This window comes from Rhinolophus sinicus, linkage group LG07 (genome assembly GCF_036562045.2).
Source record: "Rhinolophus sinicus isolate RSC01 linkage group LG07, ASM3656204v1, whole genome shotgun sequence".
NCBI lineage: Eukaryota > Metazoa > Chordata > Mammalia > Chiroptera > Rhinolophidae > Rhinolophus > Rhinolophus sinicus.
The window spans coordinates 43,875,451-43,896,890 of NC_133757.1; positions in this window are offsets into that span (position 1 = coordinate 43,875,451).

Genomic DNA, 21,440 nt, shown 5'->3' on the forward strand with positions numbered 1-21,440 from the left:
TATAAAATAACCCCACTGAAGGAGAATGGAAGACAAATGTAGACCTAAGTAACTTTAGAAATGAGCAGAATTTATAAGACTAAAGGCAAGAGACACTGTACATAAGTAATGTATTCTGTTTGATAATGTTATTTCCCTAGGGTGTACAGAATAATAATTTTGATACCATTATACATGTTAATGGGAACTGAAAAGTAAATATATGGCAAATTGTGAGAGCTAGATTTCTCACTGTTAGAGTGGAAAGATACAGATAGGGAAACTGCATACAGATAGGGAGGAGGCTACAATTGTCCATGCAGTAATGGATGAATTGGAGACATTCGTATGAAATCATATTTTAGCTGTATATTGATACAGATATTTACATATATAAATATAAATGTGTGTGTATACACACACACACATTAATAGGTGAACATATATTTTCTTGCTTTGTCTGCTAAGACGACCTAAAAGCAGGGACCCTCTACCTAGTAAAAAGATTCCACCAAATGCCAGATCTTAGTTTCTAATTTCATTCAGAAATAAAAGTATCAAGGGATTCTTGTATAAATGGCTGATTCTAGGACTGGAGTGGGAAATACACAAAATGAGTATGAAGCATAGTGTGGTACTTGAAAGTCCAGAAATGTTTAAAAAATCATAATGATGGGGTATGTCAAAGAAATCAAGGAAAAAAGCATCTAATGCCTGGAGATGGAACAATTTAAGCAACAACATAAAGTAGTATTGGATTATGACCCAATGTATAAAATAAATATTTACAAATCCATACAAATATAAACAAATTAATAAATAAAGAAGTGGGGAGAAAAGACAAATCTCCTGTGTAGAACAACTCCAAATAATTTATGCAGACGCTCCTCCTTCAAAGAGGTAGAGCATAACACTTCACTCTGTATCAGTAGACTGTACATGGTTACTTTCTTCCAAAGAGTACAGAGTGGAAAGCAGGGAGGAAAGTCATATTACCATGCAGAAACCTAAATAAACATTAGCACAGCCAGGTGATCAAGGTCAACATCAACAGTGATGTCATGTTGGCATCATGTGATGAAAATGGCACTTTACCTTTATGATCTTTCTCTCAACACTATGTACTCCTAGTCTAGTCATGAGAAAAACATCAGAAAAATCTGTTGATAGACATTTTATAAAGGAGCTGACCAGTACTCCTCAAAACTGTCAGGTCTTCAAAATCAAGGAAAGTCCAAGAAACTATCATAGTCAAGATGAGACATGACAATAAATATGATGTGGTTACCCGACTGAGATGCTGGACCAAAAAAATGGATTTTTGGGAAAAAGGAAGGAAATCTGAATAAACTATGGGTTTAGTTAATAACAATGTATTACTTTGGTTCATTAATTGTAACATATATACCATATTAATATAAGGTGTTAATAATAGGAAAAATGAAGTATAGTCTGTATGGGAACACTCTGTACTATCTTCTTAAGTTTTCAGTAAATCTAAAACTGTTCTAAGATAAAAAGTATATTTAAAAATTTAAGTGCAACATAAGGATGATTCCAAAAGTGCAGAGATTTGGAATACTATAGACAAGCCAAATAGCTGATGGAGGATTTCCCACGTTGTTTATTTTTGTCCCAGATATTCATTTCAGTTTTTATCGTATAGAGGCAGCCTTTGTTATTTTTACAGTGGTGTAGCAAGGTGAATTTATTATCCTAATACTGTATCTCTTTTCACAAATCATTACCAGGTTTTCCAATGTTTCAATTTGTTATTTCAAACATAATCAACATTACCATGAAGTTATTCCCTGTCTATTGTTCTGTCTTATACTATCTCTATTTCCACTACATTCTAGTAGTGTTGAATTCTTTATCTAAAACATGCCAAGGTTATTTGTTTCTTGGGGCAGTTCCATTTGCTGTTCCTTTTGTTCTGAATGCTTTTCCACAGATTTTGCTTGTTTGGCACTTTCTTACAAGCCAGGTCTCAGCTCAAGTGTTTTCTTTGCAGAAAGGCTTTTAATCTAATCAACTACTCAAAATAGCAACCTTCTTTAGTCACTTGCTGAATTCTATCAGTCTGTTTAATTTTTTCATAACATTTGCCAGTGTCTGCAATTAATTTATCTGTTCCTTCATGCATATTTTGTTTACCAGTAAAATGTTTGTTCCATGAATATAAGAATTGTGTTATCTAGTTTATGTATGTGCTCAATGGATATTGTGTCAAATGCATAAAGGAATGTCATTGTCCTGGGGGATAAGGACATATCTGTAAACTTCAGTCTCATCTTCAGAGAGAATATAACTGAAAAAAAAATGCATGCAAACCACAAAGGGGAATCTCGCCTGCTGTCCATTTAGAAATTGTATGAACCTCAGAATGACTTTTTGAGACAGATGAGATAGCTGATATTGTCTCCATTAGAATCTCATATTTGAATATAAGGATAACATAGGAAAGATGGAGAGACTCTCTTTTCTCATGAGCAAAAACAGCAGAGTGATGGAGAGAAACAATTCAATAAGTTTAAGACCAATAGACCAGTTCCCTAGGAAGGATATCTATAACTTTCATGCTTAGGTGATTTCAATAGTTTTGGTGAAAGCTCTACCATTCCTCCCTGAACTGGGCTCACACCCTAATTATCACACTATTTTGGGAGCCCATAGATCGTCCACTAGCTTCTAAAGTCTGTTCACACATTTCCATGTGCCCTAAGGCAGTACATTTGGAGAGCAGATCTCTACACAGTCAAGGAGGAGAGGGAGCCATGGGTGCTAAGAGACAAAATGGTAGCGTTTACCATTTCTTGAGCAGATAGGCAATTTCTGTGAGAATTTGCAGATGTTGAGTCTCCAAAGTGAAAGTGCTCAGAATTCCTGTTTTCTTGGCACTACACACAAATAGAATTATATGCCGTCATTTTAGTATGTCTGGAAAATGGGTTTTGTAAAGCAAGATTGCTCAGATTTCTGTGTTTATGTTCTGGGCATGTATTTAATTGTTGATATATTTGTGAAATATAATTCTTGGTTAATTAAAGCTCTTAACATACTTTTACAGCAAGAATCTTTCCCGTAATTTTAAGATATTCCCAGGAGGGAAATAAAGAGGGAGTTGGCAATGGGATTTTTTTTTTCTCCCTAATGGCATTCTATTTAAGTACAGGAAATCAAAATGATTACACAGATTATGATGCTACTGATAAAAAGAGTTCTGCATCTTAGGAATTTCCCTCATCCCCGGGGCTCAGTTTTTAGCTGCTTTAGACCAAATCAATAAAACACGTTTATTTTCCTGATTACCTGTGGATGTAGCGTTGCTTGAAAAGCAAAACTGCTGTTTAAATTGTGAAAAATAGCCCATGATTATACCACTTTGAAACACAAGAAAGAAATAAAGAAAACGTTTTACTCCACATTCATGTTCTGATTATTTCTTTTCTCACCATGTACATATAAATTTCTCAAAAGAGTCTGATACATACACTTTCTGCATTTTCCTTCCATTTTTCTTTAATCCACTGTAATCAGGATTTTGTCCCAGATACTCCTCTGAAATAGCATTGGCAAAATAACCACATGGTTTCAAACTACCAAATCCAGTGTTGGATCATCCTGCTACTGTCAAATTAATGCTGCATAACACACAATCTCAGACTCTCAGTGGCTGACAAAACAAAACTTACTCTCATGCTTGTGTGCTACAGGTTGACCACAGTTGGACTAATCTAGGATGGGCATGGATGGGTAGCTCTGCTTTACGTTGATCATTATTTGGGTTACATAGAAACTTGCCACTACATTTCTCTCACTCTTCCTGGCCTAGTTGTTATCCAGAGCATATTTCTCTCATGGTAAATGTTGAGAAGTTATTGTCAGGTTAGGTAGCAGGAACAAGAGCAATAGAGTTACATTGTGCATTCTTTATGACAGTTTGAATTTGCTATTTTATTTCTCTAATCTGTCCAACAACTATTAGTTTCAGCCCTATCAGTCCACAGCTTTGATATTTTCCATGTCCTACATATTTTCTTATATTAGTGGCAATTCCCTCGCATCTATCCTCAGAGCTTGATCTTCATAGTTCATTATAGATACTTTTATTAACTGTTTCCTCTTACAAGTCATAGGATGCCAAATCATTTTCTTAATACTACCTAGACTTTGCTTTTCATTCTCACGTAGGCCAGTTTCCAATCCTAGGTTTCAAGTCTGTTGCCTACAATCCACTCTGACTTAATGTTTTTGGGTTCATGGTTTTTGAGGCAAAGGAGAATAACCAACTCTCATTTATTTAAACAGATAAGGAGTGTATTTCAAAAATGTTAGATTTCTCAAAGTGAGGGAGCTGGGTGAAAAAGATTAAGGGATTAAGAAATACAAATTGGTATTTACAAAATAGTCACACGATATAAAGTACAGCATAGAGAATATAGTCAGTGATGTTGCAACAACTACTAGTATGTATAGAGCCAGGTATACACAAGACTAATTGGGGGAATCACTGCATAAATTATATAAATGTCTAACCACTACACTGTGCTTCTGAAACTAATATAAAATAATATTGAATGTCAACTGTTATTGAAAAATAATGATTGAAAAATTTGGGGGGGATGAGTGAGGTTCGTTAAAAAAGGAGATAATGGAGACTAAGTGGTCAGGACTATAATTAAAATCATGCTTTGAATCCAAATAATGGAAGGTTTCCCAAACATGTGAGTTTCAGATTCAGGGCATGCAAAAATTGTGAATTGTTTATTGTTCCAATTGTTTTTTCTCTCCTCCCCTCTTCCTAATCAATTATGTATCCATATTATAAAACTGACATGAGTGTCACTTTTTTGTTTGTTTATGGAAAGCAAAGCTGAATGCGTTGTTATTTAAATTCTCTGAATTTTTCACAAGTTAGTACAATATCAGGAACCTTGAAACATCAACATTCTGGGAATTATAATGGCAAGTCTAATTTTTTGGTGTTTAGCGATTTCTCACAGACTACAGAAATGTTAGGAAATCAGCTTCTGAAAATTATACCACAGCTTAGTAACTTTCCTAACCATTTTGCTCACTTTCAATTGCATTTCTCATTTTGAGACATATGTACATACCGTCCTAAAGGATATTCACAATTTTTAAAATAAAATTGTTAATTAACATTATTCTTTCCTAAATATTCCAATGTTTTTGTTTTCATCAGTGTTTCCTTTCTATTAAAAAATAAATAAATAAATAAATAAATAAATAAATAAATAAATAAATAAATACAACTCTCTCCTGAAATACATATCTTAAACTTCATAAATGGCACTGACATTTTGCAGTAAGAAAAGCATTGTGTTTCTGCTCAGAGTTAATAGTACTAACATTTCTCTTACTTATGGAGGAAAGAAAAGACAGCCCTGCCATATGCTTTAATCATTTACTGAGTTAACACAAATTTGAAAGGCCTTCAGGCTCAGTAAGTATTTGTTGTTGAGCATTCAACTTCAATTGCATCCTTCCTAACTGAGCTGTAAACAGTCTACCTGGAAATTTCCATTTCAATTTCTGAAACTTGATAACTTAAGAGTTACATTTTGAGTAATTCTCTAGCAGGGCAAAGGAGATGGGTATTCTAGAAATACTAGTGATTTAGTTTGAAAGTCAAGTTGACATTTACTTAATGATATTTGAGAAACATTTCACCTAGAAATAGCATGCCTAATATAACTAAAGCATTGGGTATATTTTTTTTCTCAGACTGTGTGTACATGGAAAAGTAAACCAATAAATTAATCATCCTGGTTATTTATATTGAATAAGCATTTTTGTTTGATTTGGACCATTGGAACAGTTTTTTTAAGTTTTAAATATAATGCTTTGTTTTCTACCTTATTTTTTGAATAACTTTTTACCAAGAGATCCCATAAACCTTAATAGATTGACCAATGTGCTATATAATCTGTTAATGCAGAGGCTGAAGTCAATGACATTGAATTGAAACAATTGGTAGTCAAGGTATAAAACTGGTTTCATATATCCTGCTGTTATTTTAGATGGTTTTTGTGAATTTGGTTAAATAATCAGATATCGTTGTTTTAAGGGGTGTTATTATTGTATGTCAAATTTAACACATAAAGATATAAATACTTTCTTTTTAAAAATAATGCTGCATGAAGTCACCACTCTAACTCTGAGTGTATGTCTTTTTTACATACATGCATCTCTAATTGTGTGTACATAAAACACAGTGACAATAATATATACTAGCATTTTCCCTCTACATTACTTATATATTAAATATTTTCTCTTTGAACAATATGTTTATAGTTACTATTTTAATGTCACCTAATAATCCTGATGATAAATTATCACTTAAACCATTTCTCCAAAATTGCTTTTAGTTAGACAAAATAGTTTATTATTAATGTAGGGCATTGTGTTGAATGATTTCCTTATGGTGATTTCTTAGGTGTGGAATCATTAGTATATCGTGACATTTTCCTCACCCTTTCTGTGCATCATCACTGCATTTCGTACATGCTTTACCATTTCACCTAAGCAGGATGTAATGCAGCATTGGGTTCTATCATTTAAAAATGATATTAGTTATGAGGTTATTTGTCGAGTGGACGTTTTCATCTCTTCCTCAAACCTAGCCCCACTTTGTTTATCTTCTTCTATGTGAAGAGAATTTTCTAATTGAATAGTGGCATAGCTAATAGGGAACAGGGTTATTGTGTATTAAAGTTAAGACGATATCTTCTGTCCTACTATTCTTTTCTCTATGTTTCATCATGGCTTTCTCTATTCTAAATGCATACAGATGGAGTGTGTGGACTCAGAGTGCCACTTGAGAACCAGCTACCTTTTTATTTTCTCTCTGCTGCATACATAAGCATTCCATTCCAAATATTTAAATTGTACTGGAGAAGGAAAGAAAAGAAAGCTTGTCTTAGGACTTGATTCAAAGTCGTGTGTTTCAATTCTACCTTTCACCATGAATTTAGTGAATCAGTATTTGACTATATGAATGAATGAATAGATAAAGAAAAATGCATGTGTTAACTAATGCATTAATTTAGTTCAACCCATGGCAATATAAAGATCTCATTTGCTTGTATTTTATTAGGAAACCATAATCCCAGGTTTATGGATTGTAATAGTAATAGCCATGGGCTATTAACAACTGTCCATATCCATGTTCTTGGAAAGAGGTCTTTTTACATTTGGCATGACCATGTGACTTGCTTTGGACGATAGGACAACAGCTTTTGCGTCACAAGGAGGGACTTGAAACGTGCTTATGCTTTGGCACTTGCCTTACTTTATGGTTCCTGGGAAAACTGTGACCACCACCATGGGAACAAGCCCAGGCTAGCCTACTGGGTCATAACCCCAGGTGATGGCTGTCACTAACTCCAGACCTGTGACTTAGTTTACTCTAGACAAATCAGCCCCTAGCTGACTGTTGGTGAATGTGTAAGCCCAAACAATATCAAGAAAAAAACCACCCAACTGCTTCAGCCCTATACTTAAAACCCACACAATTGTGAGCTAATAAATATTTTCAGCCATTGACTTTTGGCATGGTTTGTTACATAGCTAAAGCTAACAGTAGCATCTAGCTGTAAGTCGTTTGTTACCATAATACTACAGTATCAGATGAGTGTTAGGATTACCAGCTATTATAAAATATTTATTCAATAGTGGCTAGTGGTACTAAAGTTCAGCCTCCTTATATTTCTTTTTTATAGCCCTGCTTTTACGGAACTCTTGGAAAAAAAATCCCCAAATCACTGGCAGGAGTAAGATACTTTTATATAAGAAATATATTTGCTATGGTCTCATGGTTCTGTTGTCTCTAGTGAACCAATGTGTTAGCTAACATAAAACATTGAAAACTATACTAGAATAAGTGAGTGCTCTACAAATTATATATAGTATCAGCAGGATGTTATTCTGTGCAGGTGTTTCTGTGATTGTGATAAATTAGGAACCTTACAGTATTTAATGGAGCTGAAGCTTGGACTCGCTATTTTATATTTATGTAGATTTTACATGTCAGAATGCAGAAATGATCAGTATTTGATCTAAAGTATATCAAATTTCTCCTAGATTTTTTAAACCTTTTTTTAAAATAATTTCAGTTAAAAATTTAAAGTCAATCAATAACCTTTTTTTCTTTTTTTTTTTTTTTTTGGAATTTATACTGTAAGTTAAATCAGTTATAGAAGCATCTCTTAGGTATTCACAAGTGCATAAAATAGTCATCCACAGAAGAACTCCCTCATAGTCTATAACTCTCTACCACAATAAAATAAGGCCATGTAAAAATTCACTCGTGTGAAGAAATATTTCCTTAGGGAATTGTTGCAACTATGATTTTTTTGAATAGTTGAATATAGCATTCAATCTTAACTAGAAACAAATGTAGTATTTATAGATAAATTCTCAATTTGACATGCTAAATGGATTCTGAAGTTTTGAAGTTTGTTTCCAGTCTGTCAACATGCCTGCTGTGCATGGAACACCACGCTGGGAATGGTGAATGGGAGTATCTATCACCCCGTTTCATGATAAGAATGTTAGAATATAACTGTTTCCCATGTGCTTTTACATTTCTTTTAATCACTTCATATGCTTCTGGTTCTAACTTATCCTTCTAGACTTTTCCTTGTTTGTTTCTAAATACCCCAAGGTGTCACTAAACATTTCTTCTAATGAATGGTAGCTCAATTACAGATGTATCTAGCCCATTGACTCTATGTCCTGCTTTAGCAATCTGTTAAATCAGTTAAAATGATGCAAGATAGATTGTGCTTATAAAGATGAAAGCAATCCAGAAGATACCAGATGGCTGAAATTCTTCAAAATACATGGTATAGAAGTGAAATCAGGAGTACCCCACATCACACAGAAAACAATTTCCCCATTATTTTATTTACCATATATCTTAGGGGCGTTCATTAATTTCCCCATGAATTACATATATGATATGGCAAGATCACTCTTTGATACACCCTTACCTCTGTATGGTGGTCCCACCTCCTTTACACAGGGACTCAGGAAGGTTTGCTACTCAGTCCAGGTTTTACAATCCTACTGAGACAAGAGTCATTGCCATAGCGTAATCTTAAGAGGAAATGCTTTGTATCTCTACAATCCCATTCATACTTTTCTTCATGAAATTGAAAGGTTGATGTTACCATTAACATTCCTTTCATAACAACTTGCATGGCTTTATAACAAATGATATTTATCAGGTATTTTACTAATTTTTTTAAAAACCATCAATAATTTAAAATATGTATTTTACAAAAAGAAACCAATAGAATTATTAAACTTTTTCCATATTCAAAGTGGCTGCTGTCTGGCCCCTACGTCAATTATGCCTTGTTTGAAGATCAAGGGCGTGTTTATCGAAAGAAAACATTAATAATTTCTACTGCTTCAAAGAGTCACAATGTTTTCCTAAATTTAGCTTCAATTTTCATGTGTATTCAATGATTAGAAATCCTCTTAATTTGTTTTGGATAATATTGTGTTATTAAATTTGTTGTCAAATATTCTCATATTGTGACAAATTCACATTTCTAATTCAGATGTTTTCAGGGTTTAAATAATGTAATTAAAATTCTGGATCTAAAAAATATCAAGGTACTTTTTCTTAGTCTCCTTACATTAAAAGTATATTAGCAATCATTTCAATAATTTATTCGCACCTACTATATTTAGTATAATAGAACCTATTCCTGGATTTAAAATATTTATACATCAAGATATTGGAAATAACTGAAAAATAAATTTATTTCTTTATTTCTTTATTTATTTAATAAATATTTGTTCAGAGTCTACTACAAATCCAATACTATTCACCCTCCCCTGCAATGCTATTGCTTTCCCTTCTCCTTCTCCTCCTCCTTCTTCTTCTTAATCAGGAATACATATGACTAACACTGATAATTCAAAACCACATGGAACTGCATTTTTCAAAGTAGGCTATTTATGGAACAAAAATTCAGGAAACTTTTTCTAGAATGAGCAGTCTCACACTTTTATAAAACTGTGTTTACAAGGTATAGGCATTTTATTAAAAAATAGAAATGAGTACTTTCACCTTTTTCGGGTCAATACATTGAAGTGAGGATAAAGATATTATATATAGCCTTAGAGTTTCACTTGGTTTGGCTATGGATGATACATAAGCATAATAGTGTAAGTGTAGCTAATGGGTTTCAGTTTTATAATCTATAGAAGAATCAATATTTGAAACACTTAGTTATGGTTGCAATAAAGAAAGTAAATGTGAAATGCCTTAGTGATTTAAAATGTGAATGACATAAATGAGAAGAGGGGAGGAAGACATAAAGAGCAGAAATAACTCATACAGAAGTATTAAAACCCTAATTTTCCAATATCAGGATGTGGTTAGTTAAGAGATACTATCATAAGTTAATGGGACAATTAATGTAATAAAATGCTTATATTATTATATTTATTATATTTTTCTCAAGATTCAAAAGTAACCTACATAAAACTAAACTAAACATAGTATAACTATTGACTATGAGCAGATGTCAGGGGAAATTAGGGGTCAACTTGGGGTCAGGTGTTTCTTTCTCTTTAATTGTTGTTATAGTTGAAAAATTTAGAAATAGAGATGTTAACATAGGATGTAGAGTTAAGGGAACACCAGAAATATTAAAGTTACAAATATTGAAGGAGTTTCCACTGGGGAGTGGAATTGGAGGTGCTTTGAGATAGACCGTGATATTTGATTTGATACCATCTGTATTTATTACTTTTCATATCACATCTATTTAAAGCAAAAAATCCTCCAAAACAATAAATATTAGTATTTAAGTATATTTTCATACTTTTACTTTTCTTAAATCCTTTCTTTTCTCAAATTTATCCAGACTTTTCTCCCCAGCAACATAAACATGGAATACAAATCTGTCAAATGATTGTTAAAAATATTATTGACAAACTTTGAAGCATCATTCAAATTTTCACTTATTCTAACTAAAGTAAATAGTTAAATTTATTTGAACTGGTTATAATAGTTTTTCTAGGAAAGAAAAGAATGATCTACCTTAATTATAGGGCAGCATTTTATTTAAGTGTTTGCTAACACTCTCTCCTGAATAATTATCCTTTCCGCAAGCACAGTCTAACTCAAGCAGTTTCAAAATAAGATTTGACTGTCCAAAAAAGTATTAGGAGATATCTCCAAAAGACTAAGAGTCAAGTGATTTGCACTACATTTGTATATGACAAGCTCACTAATAAAACTTTCTTTATTGGAACTAATTCATAATCAATTATAAGGTGTACTAGGCAAGAAAAAAAAAACACTAAGAAAGATAAAAGGTCCCTCCAAAAAACTATGATTGCTACTAATTGTGAGATATCACTACTTAAGAATATAAAAGTTAAAAATGTGGATCTTAGCATATAGTACTACAAAATACCATATGTTTTTCACAGACATTTTAATAGAGCTTTACTCAATAGAAATAGAAAACAGCCCAAAATGGTACCACTATGGAATTTTAAATTTCCTAGTAGCCACTTTTTTAAAAAATAGGAAGAAATGGGTGAAATTAATTTTAATAATATATTTTATTTAACCCAATGTATCCAAAATATTATCATCTCAACATGCATTCCATGTAAAAACAATAATGAGCTATTTTACATCTTAATTTTTGCACTAACTTTTGAAACATGACGTGTAGTTTAATTACAGTGTATCCAATTGGGAGTAGCCATATTTCAAGTGTTTTATAGCCATGTTCGACTAGTAGCTAACCTATTGGCCAGCACAAATATAGGCAATTTCTATCATCAAAGAATGTTCTACTGAACAGTGCTGGTAAAGATGATAAAATGCAAATAAGTTAGACATTTGTAATAAAATATGATAAATGGTGCGCAAAGTAGAGGCGACAAAGGCAGCCTTGGGTGTTTGAGAATATTTCTAGACGTGACATACCCCTATTCTCCATACATAGGATATCACTGATTAATTTGGGATTTTACTATTTATGTTCATTGCTATAGAAATTATTTCTTCAACTGATTTACAATGACAATGAATATTTATGAATTTAATTAATTTCCTCATATAAATCAGTTTTGCCAAATCAAGCACTAAGTAAGGCACCAGAAAAGCAAGTAATATATGAGCAAAACTTATGTCAATGCTTCAAACATCATTTCATTCAAAATGTGTAAATTCAGTTCTGATATGATTGTAATTACTATCAGTCTGACATATTATGTGAAAATTAATATAATATTTATGACATCTCATAAGTTTGTGAATGTGTGTGCATGCATGCATATGTATATGTGAGTGTGTGTGTGTGTGTGTGTGTGTGTTTAAGCTCTAACAAATTGATTCAAGAAACCAGTTTTAGCAGAAAAGATAAAATGTGGACTTGGCAATAAATGATCTGGTTATTGTGATTCATACAGACCACCAAATGGAACAATGTTGGCAAAACCAGTTTCTGTGGGGTCTGTTTAGTGCCTATTAAAAGTGTACTTGTCTAGATGACTTAGATGATTGATAATCTATTTTCTTGTTCTTTGTTAAATCAATATGATTAAATAGAGGCTGACATATCTCTCTTATTTTCCTTCTCCAAGAAAATTACCATTATAACACAAGACAATGAAAAAAAAATTACTGATTTTTATCTTCTCTTTCAAATTATATCTGTCTCTGAATTTCAGAAACAAAATAGATAATTTTACTTTCACAATTCATATGGTATTTTGAGATAACAGGAGCAGAATTGCAAAGTAACTATCAAGTAATACTTCCCTCTGGCTGGAGAGTTCTCCCCTTCCCCTGCTCCCAACAGTATGAATGAAAAAAGGAAGGAATGGATAAAGAAGATTAGGAGAGAAGGTGAGGTGAGAAGAAAGAAAAGTGTGTGTGTGTGTGTGTGTGTGTGTGTGTGTGTGTGTGAGAGAGAGAGAGAGAGAGAGAGAGAGAGAGAGAGTTGTATATCGATACTTATTTTGAATTTAGTGGCCTTGCGATTGTAGTTTAAGTGCATCTTGGTTTCCTTAATTACTCCCATCCTCAAAGCCTTTGCAGTTCCAGCAGTATGACTGGCCTCTTATAATTAGGATATACCCGAAAAACACATTCAAGGAAGGATTTTATGGCTTTAGACTGTGAGTAAAAGGAATGCTGCTGTCAGTTTTCTTTTCAGCACTGTTTTTAACCTTTTACTCAATAATTCGTTACCTTAGTCATTAATCTCTCATGTGTAACATAGCTATTTGCCTGGAGAAAAATACAGAGGTAATACATCATTGAAGTTCTATCATATATTATAGATGTAATATTTTCAAATAATTTCAGAAGGCTAGTTAAACACGACCTCCCTTAACTGAACCAGCAGTGAGTATTTATCATGACATTTCTCTTCCCATGTAGAGTTTCTACACGTCCCTTTATTACCTTCCAGTTGATTCCCTACTCCTCTAATAAAATTTACTCACGTTTTAAAATAAAATTAATTAGCAGAGGTTGATGAAGGAAAACATGCAAATATGAAGGAAATGAGACGTTGACAGTATTTTTAAACCCCTTTTATACTGAATTAAAAATGTAGTAAATTATAGAAAATCTAAATTCACAGCTACAAAAAAATATTTTATAGTGAGGATCCCTAAAACCACGTTCAGCATCAAGATATAAAATTTGATATGTACCCTGAAAATCCTATCTCAATCACAAACGGCTTCTTTTTTTTCTTCCTAAAAGCAGCCATTATCCTCAACTTAAAGGTAATCAACCCCTTATTTTCCTTGTAGTGTCACTACTTAAGAATATATATATCTACCTAAATGAAATAGTTTGGTTTTGTCTATTTTTGAGCATTATGTGAATGGAACTACACATTATATATCATTTAGGTCTGGCGTCTCTTGCTTAATATTATACTTAAGAGATTAATTCACATTATTTTGTGTAGCCGTAGTTCCAATTTTTTGTGATTGTTGTAAAGTATTTCAGTATGTGAGTATACTACAATTTATACACCAGTTTTCCTTCTAGTGGGCATATGGATAGCTTCCACTTTAAGGCATTCATGATCAGTGCTGCTAGGAACATTCTTGCACATATCTCTGAGTTCATATATGAATACATTCTCACACACACACACACACACACACACACACACACCTAGGAGGAGAATTGTTGAGTTTTGTATATTTTTAAATTACTAGATAATATTAAACTGCTTACCAAAGCAATTTCATGAATTTATAATCCCTCAGAGTAATGGTATGAGTTTCTTTGCATTTACACAAACACCCGGAGTTTAATTTTATGCCTTCTTTTGAGTGCAATTCGTTGGTCTTTTGAGTTGCTTTTTCTTGATGACTAATGAAACAGAACAAGTTTTCAATTATTGATTAGACATTGAATTTCCTCTTTATTTAAATCTCTTGCCTTTTGGGAGTATTTGTTTATATTTTTCTTATTGCTTTGTAGTTCTTTATATTTTCTGGTTATAAGTCTTTTGTTTGTTATAACTTTCAAATGTGATTTCTGACTTTATATAATTGTTTTATGACCAACTATTAATTTTGATGACTTTATGATTAATGCTTTTTTGTGTTCTGTTTAAATTATTTATATACCTTGAATTTATAAATATATAAATCCATATTAACTTTGGGATCTCTTAATTTTTTCATATTTTTTTCTATATCTACATGGACATATTTTTGAGTCTTCTAGTTTGGGTTCAATTTTCCTTTTTTGTGTTTTTTTTCAGGTAAGGTTACTCAACTTTCTCATTGCAATTTACTAAAAAGATTATACTTTCCACTTCTTGGTAATGCTCCTATTATCTTACAGTAGATGTCTATGTATGCATGGTCTCTTTTGGGTATCTGAATTTAATTCTATTGGATTGTTTTTCTGTCTTTGCAACAATACAATACTGTGCTAAATAAATACAGCTCTATATTAATTGTATCTGTAGAACAAGTCTTGTCACATTGTTCTTCCTTAAGGGAATCTTGGCTAATTTTAGCTTCAGTTTTTATAAATTAAATAATCTTGTCAAAAGATTAAAAAAAATAAATCTTGATTTGAAAATATATATTATAATTTTGAACTACATATTAATTTGGGTGAATTTGATATCTTCTACAAATGAGACTTCCAAACCTGACCACAACATAGCTCTCATTAATTTATATATTTTAAATTTCTCTAAATAATATTTCATAGTTTGTCCGAATTGGTGGTATGTTAATTTTGTTTTATTACTAGATATATTATAACCAATGACATTTTAAATAGTATTTTTAGTATGTAATTTTCAACTGTTTGTTATTGTAATAGACTAATGGTGATCTCAGTCATATTCATTTGAAAATTATTATGTACAAAGTCAATCATATTATTTTGCAAAAGTAAAATTTTGTTTCTTCCATTTTTAATATCTATAGCTCTTCCACATTACTTACTCCATATCTAGGACCCCCAACAATATATGGAAAATATGAAACTGAAATATTAGCACAGTATTGAAGAGTCCATTCTATAAGTACAGGCTCAGGATTCAAAATTTGCATTAGTCTCAATTTATGTGTTGTTACTTTTCTCTAATTCACTTGAAATTCCCCTGCAATACGAGCAAGTGGAAATATGTGACTGATCACATGTTGAGGATTTATAGAAAAGGGCTAATGAATTAAAGACACTGTCAGTGGAGTACTTTGGATGGTCATTCGTGGAATGCTGGCTCCACAGGAAAGCAAGAGTTCTTATTCTGGAGAACACTAGCTGGTTAAGAGGAAGGGAAGATGCAGGTGAGGTCTTGGTGGTGATGAATAGGCTGATGTTAGTTCTACATTGAAAAAATTTGAAGGACATGTGTTGTGTTCAGAAAGCGATATTATTGAATATGAATTAAGAAGTAGAGTACTTCTGAATTATTTATGACTAAGATTCAAATATAAATCAAATATGAATCAAATTCTAGTTCCCTATGTAAAATAAAATAATTGAGTCAATAAACAATTTAAGAATTCAATTCTTATTACTTAGAGTAAAGAATATTTTTGCTTTCTGTGAAGAGTAGCTTTCTGTAGACCAATGTTCCACCAGGAATAACTAGAAAGCCAGGTAATATTTTAAACAAAACAAATTTATTTAAATGCAACAAATAAGTAATATGGGAAACAGGGCTTGAAAAATCATGATACCGGAGTAGGACACTTTTGAAAATATGAAACAGCTTTCAGGTATATTTTTTTCTCAGGGTACTTGCCAATGCTTGTTACAGGTAAAGGACTGAGATTCTAGGTAATTAGCATAGATGGAAGGTCACAGATGTAGGTAGGAGATAGAATAATTTTAAAAAAACAAAAAATACAAAAAGTGGTAGGATCAGAAGACAGTACCGACACTGTTCTGGTTGCTATTTTTGCATAATGAATATCTCCCAAGCTTAAAACCTTCAAGTAAGGAATCATTATATTTTTCTCCTAATATTACATATTTGGATTTCAAGATAGCTTCAACTGGGCAGCTCCTGCTTAGAATAACTAACATGCTTGCAGTCAGTTTTTACCTGAGCTGCAGTCATCTGCTATTTGGAGTAGACTAGGCATCTAGTATGGCTCATTCTAATATGGTTATTAATGCTGCCTGTCACCTGTGAACTTAGTTGGATCTAATCTCCAAAGAATTTACACAAGTCCTCTCTAGCATTGTAGCCTTGGAGTAGTCAGATTTCTTCCCAGAAGAACCAGAGTTGCAAGGTGCTGCATGACCTACCATCAGTCATGTAGTATCACTTCTGCTATACACACTATTGGTTGAAGCTGCCACCAAGATTCAAAAGGATAATGGAATGAGTGCCTTATCTTACTTCTCAACAGAATAATTATCAAAACATTGCAGACATGTCATTAACAACCATAAACACTATATCTTATTTATGTTTAAGATATTTGCTGAATTGCGAAGTTGTGCCAGGTAGCAAGCTCACAAGATATGCATCTGCAAAACATAAGATTGGACATCTCTTTAAGTTGAGGAGAGGCACCTCAGTGAGCAATCTGAGATCTTCTTAGGAATTACTGCAGAGCTAACCTGCTAAATTCAGGGGGAAAAATAAAAATAAAACAAAAGCAGACCGTTATCAAAGAATATACCATGATAACGTGGCATTCATCTTTGGGATGTAAGGATGGTTCAACACATGTAAATTAATAAGTGTGATATACCACATTGCCAGAATGAAGAATAATAAATAAATTATTATCTCAATAGATGTAGAAAAAGCATTTAACAGCATTCAACATCATTTTACGATAAAAAAATCTCAAAAAACATTGTTATAGAAGGAATGTATCTCAACATAATAAAGGCCATGTATGACAAGCCCACAGCTAACATCATATTCAACAGAGAAATGGTGAAATTTTTTCTTTTAAGATCATCAAAAAATAAGTTTGTCCTAGCTTGTCACTTTTATTCAACTGGAATTCCTAGCCACAGCAATTAGGCAAGAAAAAGAAATCAATGGCATCTATATTAGAAAGGAAGAAATGAAATTATTTCAGATTGCATATGACATAATCCTATATAGAGAAAAAACTTGAAGACTCTGCAAAAAAACTGTTAGAACTAATTAAGTGAATTTAGTGATGTTGCAGGATACCAAATCAATGAACAAAAATCAGTTACATTTCTATACACTAACAACAAACTATCCAACAAAATTAAGAAAACCATCCCATTTATAATAGCAACAACAAAAAAATAAAATACTTAGGGTTAAATTTAATTGAAAGGGTAGATCTGTTCACTGAAAAGTATAAGATATTGATGAAAGAAATTAAAGAAGACACAAATAAATGGGAAGATATCCTATGTTCATGAACTGGAAGGATTAATATTGTTAAAATGTACATACTACCCAAGCCATCTATAGATTCAGTGCTATCTCTATCAAAATTTGAATTGAATTTTTCACAGAATTAGAAAAACAATGCTAAAATTCACGGGGAACCACTAAGGACCCCAAATAGCCAAAGCTATCCTGTGTACGAAGAATAAAGCTGGAGACATTACACATTGTGATTTCACAACATATTAAAAAGCTAAGGTAATCAAAACAGGCAATGGTACAGGCATTAAAACAGACATATAGAGTGACAGAGTGATAGAACAGAATAGAGAGCCCAGAAATAAATTCACATGTTATGGTCAACTGATCTTCAACAAGAGTATCAAGGACACACAATGTGGAAAGTATAACATCTTCTTCAATAAATGGTGTTAGGAAAACTGGATATCCACATACAAAAAAATGAAATCGGGCCCTTATCAACTCAAAATGGGTTAAAGACTTGAATGCAAGACCTGGAACTGTAAAACTACTGGAAAAATGCATAGGAAAAAGGCTTTTTGACATTGGTTTGGGCAATGATTTTATTTTCTATGATCCCAAAAACCAATGATTTTTTTTCCTATGATCCCAAAAGCACAGGCAACTAAAGCAAAAGTAGACAAGTAGCTTGTCACCAAACTAAAAACTTCTGCCCTGCAAAGGAAATAATGAACAGAATAAAGATACAACCTATGGAATGGTAGAAAATATTCACAAACCATCCAGTTAATAAATAGTTAATATCCAAAACATATAAAGAATTCAAACAATTCAATAGAAAAGAACAAATAACCCAATTAAAAAATGTGCAAAGGAATTTAATAGAAATGTCCAGCAGTTATATGAAAAGGTTCCCAACATCATTAATCTCCAAGGAAATGCAAATGAAAACCACTTTGAGATATTACCTGATACCTGTTAGAGTGGCTATTATAAAAAAGATGAGATAAGAAGTGATGAGGAGGATGTAGAGAAAGGGGAATCATTGTTTACTGTTGATGAGAATGTAAATTGGTTTGACCATTATAGAAAAAAAGATGGAACTTCCTGAAAATTAAAAATAACTGTCATATGATCCAGGATTTCACTTCTGGGTATATATCCAAAGGAAATGAAATCAATATCTATAAGAGATATCTACAGTCTCATGTTTATTGTAGCATTATTCACAATAGCCAAGAAATGGACACAACCTAAGTGTTTATCAATGCATGAATGTATAAAGAAAATGTGATATATCTATATCTCATCTATCTATCTATCATCTATCTATCTATCTATTTAAATACATGTATATTTATATATGTATGTATGTATGTATCTATCTATCATCTATATATGTATATGTAATGGAGCATTATTCAGTCATGAGAAAAAAATGAATTCCTGCCATTTATGACAACATAGATAATCAAGGAACACATGCCTAGTGAAATAAGCCAGATATAGAAAGACAAATACTGCCATCATCTAACTTATATGGGAAATCTAAAAAAGTCAAACACTTAGAAGCAGAGTGCCAAAGGCTGATTGCCAGTGGTGATTGCCAAAGGCTGTTTGCCAAAGGGGAGATGTTGGTCAAAGGTTACAAAGTTTCATTTATACAAGATGAGTAAGTTCTGGAGATGTGATGTAAAGCATGGTGATTATAGTGCATAGTATTGTAATGCATGCTTGAAATTTGCTAAGACAATTGATGTGTTCTCACACCCACAAAAATGGTAACTATGTAAAATGATGGATAGGTTAATTAGCTTGCTTGTGGTAATCATTTCACAATGTATACATGTATGTAAACATCATATGTATACCTTAAATACACACAATTTTTATTTGTCAATTATATCTCAATAAAGCTGGTGGGGGAGGGGGGTAAATCCCAGCAATCCAAATAAATAGACATAGGAAAATAACTTGATTGTACTAAACCCTCTTATTCTATCTGCTTAACCGAGGACAGAGTGGACTCTCTTTGTAAGGGAAAATAACATTATCTTAAACTTTTATAATTTTCCATACACCATGTCCAGAATTCCATAAAAGTTAACAACAGTGACGTGAAAACATCCTTTTAAAATGAAGGTGAAATAAATTTTCAGATAAACAAAAACAGATTTGTAACCAAGAACGGCACATAAAAAGAAATAAAAGAATATTATTCAGGCCAAGGGACATAATCTCATATAGAAAAAACTGGAAATTCAGGGAGAATAAAGTATAATGGAAAAGTAAATAACTAGAAAAATAATAAATACATGTTAAATATTCACTATTGAAATGATAATAATGTGTTTAAGATTTAAAGTATGAACAGAAGGGAATGTATATCAATAATAACATAAAAGGTGAGATGTAAACTATTTTAGAGTTGATATTGAAATTAAATAGTAAAGATTCTATATTAAACTGTAAAAATATAAGGGTTATTCTGTAATCTCTAGGAGAGATACTGAAAGAATAATAAAATATATGCCACCTAAAATTTAATAAAGCAACAAAGGGAGGATAATAAAATATGTTTGGGTAATCCACAAGATGGATTTCACAGTTGAAGAAACTGAGTTACAAATTAACAAAACTCATTAATTGCAAAGTTGTATTTGAATCCAGGCAGTCTGCCCTTAGACTTCAAAACTTTAGCATTATGTTATACTGCTGTATGTACACTTTGGACTAATTAGGACAGGTTGGAAACCAGATACTTATAGTCATTGAGGTTTAGAGAAAGTGGATAATATTTTGCCCAATTTACAGATAAGGAAACTGAAGACCAGACTGTTTCAATGACTTTAAGAGATCGTACAAAAAATAAAGAATGAAATCAGGACAAGAATCCAGGTTTTCAGATGGGTCCATAGCTCTCTATATGATCCATAACATAAATCTAGAGAAATTATTTCAAACTACTGAAAAAAGTTAGGTGAAGTTTGAAGCATTCCACAAAGATCTGATCTTGGGGACATAGAAGCATTCTGGACCTGACTTCATTCCCTTGTTTTCACTACCCCACCTCTGAAAATGGTTGGGACCCCTGAAAGCTATTTAGTAAGTGTAACATCTGCTTATTTCTCTTCCTATCTATCACCATCCCAAATTGACTTTCTTTTTCTGCTTTATACTTGTGATTTAAGATGTAAAGGCATTTCTTATACTTGTAAGAAAGATTAACTGACTTATGAGGAAGGCAATGGAAGTAAGGACTCTGCCCGTTTGCCCCTGCCCATGAGTAAGAAGATGTCCCCTGGAGCAGCCCATGCATCCTTGCCACACCACTCTCCTCTTGCCATCGCTAAGGTCAGGGTGGTAAGTCTGAACTTCATCTTCTGTGCTGAGGTAAACACATACTTGCTTATTACAGCAGTGAGAGGAGCCCTGTGGGTGCTGTAAATGTCTTCATACATTTTTCTTGAGTATAGAACGTTATTCAGAATGGATGCTCTTGGTGCATGTAGCATGACTGACATTTTTATGCTCATCTCTTTATGGGTCCATAAAATCATATATATAAATAATCCTATTAAC